Genomic DNA, 4,487 nt, shown 5'->3' with positions numbered 1-4,487 from the left:
AATATGTTCCCTCCTTGAATAAGCGTGCCAAGTGGCACACTCATTCTGACTCCACTCTTATGACAGTCGATCTCGTGTGGGTACTACCGTCTCACCCGAAACGTCAAGCTAAACTACGGACAGGACGGTTGCGCACGATCCGCCCTTGTTAAGACCGCAACCCGTGAAGTCACTCGGCCAACCGTTAAGCTCGCTCCGGTTCTTCCTTCTTCAGGGGGGAGGATGTTGCAACTCAAAAGTAAGTGAAAGTATAAATGCATATGAGTGGACCAAAATGTAAGAGTCATAAGCCTAGTTGGCGGAGCGGCCTAAGCTAACGTACCGACTATACAAACTTGCCAGTTGACGTAGGTTCGAGTCCCCCACCTGCCCAGGTATTAATATGCTAAAAATGGAGGTTACATCTTATTTTTATTTTAACAGTTTTTTGTTCTAATTCGGTTCAGCCTTGATTAAGGCTGACCGCCAAAAAGAGCAATTTGTCTCAAGGACATTACCGACCGGTTCTTGTGGCTAGCTTGCGCCAAGTTGTTTATTGGAGCTGAATATTGTTGGAAAATATGAACATGAGTTATGTGAGTTTTTGGCTTATTTATAAATTAATGAGGATGAATGTCTGCATTGCCGAGAAAAAGAGTTAAACATTATTTACCGAGCCATTTATCTAGTTTACGGATATTGAGCGCACAGTACAATACTCCCAAGAAAATCATATTTAAATACCAACTTTTGCAGTTTTGAATTTTTTTATGTTGAGATGGTTTTCTTTGAACTCATTGTTCGAAACTATTTTATCAACTGCCTTGTAGGACTTGAGTTTTATGGAGTTTATATTTTGTTGAAGTGATTTTGTTGACATGAACAATGTTGTCAAAAGGTTATGTGTTTCTGTTGTATTCCGTAGGTACTGTTGCCAATGAATTTTGACTTTTGTGCAAAAGCAATTTTGTTAACATCAGATTCTCCAAGATTGCGATTGTAGCTTACAAATTCAACAATTGCATCGTATGAATAAGTAACAATTATTGATACAGTCCATGATTCAAGCGCCATTTGGCGTCATCATTTGTGAGAAAGACTTTTCCATTAATAAAATAACTACTTAAGAGAAAGCGCCAACCACTAAACATTTTTACGTTTGACAAAACAGATGCTTCCGCATGTTCATCAAGATCGCCGCAATTTACAATTCTTAATTCGAAATTTGAGGGAAATTCTTCAAACTGTTTTTCAGATGGTCTGCAACAAAGATATGTTCAAGTGAAAAAACCTTGTAAATCGTCAGACAACAGTTACAGTTAGAGCTACACGAGCTAAGATGGGAATATTGTTTTCAATCATCAGGATGCGTTTAAGGCATAAGAGATTTTGGTGAAAATTTTCCAAACCTTTTCGACGCTCATGTTTTAATTTAATTTAGGGAGCATACTAAAAAAATTATGGAAGGAAGACCCAGTATTAAGACTGGGTTGAAATTAGGACATGTCAAATAAGTGTTTGTAATGTTTTTAAACAATGTTACCGTAACGTGGTAAGGAAATGGCAAAAAAATCATTTTTTTAGCCCTATGTATAGATATCTCGAGTTTTTGGAAAAGAATTTGTTATTTGTTACCTAAATGGTAAATATATATGGTATATTACTTGTAGTGGATAGTTTAAAACAAAATATCATATCAAATAATTTTTTGGTAGGACAATATTAGAATTGTTTGAATCTTTCGCAGAAAAATTTTTTTTTTAATTTTTTTTCTCAAAAATTTAGTTTACAATAAGAATTGATATAATTTGAGCAAGACCAGTTTCTATATAGTATTCTTGTTATTATTATATAGTAGTCGATTATTATTAGCTGAAGTTTGCTGAAAGGTGGCTGAATACTCTAAAATTTAAAAAAAATAGAAAAAAATAATCAAATTTTTTCAAAAATCAAAAAATAGAGCAGAAATTATTCGTATAATATTCAACAACTGTCGCAAAAAAAAAATCGATGGCACCGTAATTATATAGGTACTCAATCGGTTTTATATCCAATTTTTTTAAAAAATTTTTGATGAATTTCATGATATCCTCACCCGGTTTTTCGTCAAAGATTAGCATTAATTTATATAAACAAGACACAACGAAGGCCATGTATTTGTTTCTAATATAAGCAAACGAAAACAATTACTAAGAAACTAACAATCTTTTGTTAAACTACCAGTTTTAAATACCAGTTGTTTTGACTATCATCATCCTAGTTTCATTTAAAAAAAGACACAGACGACGTAAATTTCGAAAACTGATTCTCATATTTATTGAAGTTATTACAGTATAATTATTACCTGAAAATCGTCTAGTTTGTATTTTTTTGAAAAATTTACTTTGAGTTTCTTCATCAAATTATAAATTGAAGTACCTGTTGAAAGTTTGTTCTTAAACTCTGTTTCCTTCAAAATCATCCAAGAAAGGATAAACTATCAGAAAAGCAATTTTTTCCTTGGTAGTTTCACCTACTTCTAATAAAAAATTACGCTAATCGTTGTAAATAGAAACAAAGTTTGCGGTACCTCTTTTCCAACCATTTCATGACAAACATCATATCAATAATTTGAACCGAGAATTTACACATCTAGTTCTACCTCAAGTTTCAAAAACAATTTAAATCGAAAACTAAATCATTTAGTTCTTCCAATAATTAGCGCAAAGTTCCAGCAAAACGTTTTTGTTTTAAAAATCCTTATTTTTTTCAAATAACCTGAAATCAGTGAAAAACAGTGTAGAAAAGCATAAATCTCCAAGCATTAGCCTCCAATAATTTTTTCGAAAACTCGCTACTCCATGAACCTAATCAAGGGTTCTAAATTAGGAAGAATTTAAAGTGGCTTCTAAGCAAAATAGTTCAATTAGTCATTGTGTTTGAAAAATACCATTCTTTAGAAGTTTTTAATGAATTATTGCATGCGTGTCTAGTCAATATGTTTTAGTATTCAATGCTATCAAAAAACTTAATACAACAGAGTTACGATAAATCTGCTATTGATGCAGGCATAACTGTACTTGAAAAATTTCTATCACCACAACCCACATCTTTTGAACAAAAGCATAGCAAAAAGATCAAGTTATCAAAACACTATGGTAAAATTATTCATTGAGTTATGTGGTTTTATTTTCTTGATTCCAGACAAAATTTGTTGAGTTTTTAAATCTTTAATGTTGTATGTCGCAAACCTTTGTATTTGTATTACAAAAAACTTTAGAATAGCATTTCAAGAGTTTTTGAGTGTTGGACTTTTTCTGAGAGCAATTTTTCAGAAATCTTGCAAAATTTCAATTCCCTTATCTAAAAAAAAACTTCAAGGAGTTTTTACTAGTTATGCATAAAAAGCAAATATTTGAATTTGTATTTTTTAGTTGCTTTCATCTTCTTGTGATAAAAGTAGTAAGTTGTGAACTGTTTCCAATTAAGTAAATGGTAAATGGAGAAATTTTCTAGACAATGAATTTAATCTTTTTTGACACCTTTTTTAAAAATGATGTAAAAATTTTTCTGTTTTGCGTGCTCCGTGCATTTTTAAGTTTTTTTATCATACGCAAAACCCAATCTTCAAATAATCTTCTCTCTGAGATTTTTGCCTAGAATATATTAGACTACCAAAAATTCAACAATCAGTAAACATAATATTAACAGCAAACAATGGAAAACAGTTTTGTAGAGGAAATTGAAAACTAGCCTATTTTTTGCAAATTTGGCAAATTTCTTTAAGAGGAAAGCAGAAGACTAACTTTTTTAGAAAAACTTCTTGCAAAAATTGTACTACCAAAACACTAGGGTATAAATCAGATTCATTTAGGCCTGCGTAGCACTAAAGTTTTTTGGACTAAAACCAGTCGGCAGTGGTTGACCGCATTTTGTTAAATTCAAATGAGAGATATCAATGTAGTGGGTTTTAGGTTTAAAAGTTTTTCTACCTAATATTAGAAATTTATTTTGTTTGAAGTTTACCTTTTTAGGAAATTGGAATTGTTTTTATGTGTTATAGTTCAATTGACGCGTAGTGCAATCGGTGAAAAATTTCAGCCAGATCCTTGATAAATGAATTGCAGCAAATTAATTGATTGGAATTACGTTAAATAGATGAAAATATAGCGAGTGTTTTTTTGTGAGTGATTTATCAACTTTCATCGGAAAGTTGATTAACTTGAAAAAAATGTCGACTTTGTAAAATAAATAATTAAAATATATATTTGGCTTAGCTATGACAGTTTTTTGTACATTTGGAGTGTGAAAATTGCTAAATTGTACGCTTTGAATTTTTCAAGGAAGTTAAAATTCTATCGCGAATATGTATTTGTGGCAAATTAGTTTGCACTCAAAAAATATTCTAAAATGAGTTTAAGCAAATTCTTTGATCAATTACTTTCCCAATGCGACTGTTGTTTTCAGTACAACTAAAAAATTCTCACCAAAATTTTTTCGGGACAGTTCTTATAGAAAACAAGGCTACT

The sequence above is a fragment of the Symsagittifera roscoffensis genome, chromosome 4, assembly GCF_963678635.1.
Source record: "Symsagittifera roscoffensis chromosome 4, txSymRosc1.1, whole genome shotgun sequence".
Taxonomy (NCBI): domain Eukaryota; kingdom Metazoa; phylum Xenacoelomorpha; order Acoela; family Convolutidae; genus Symsagittifera; species Symsagittifera roscoffensis.
This window is presented reverse-complemented; position numbering follows the sequence as displayed.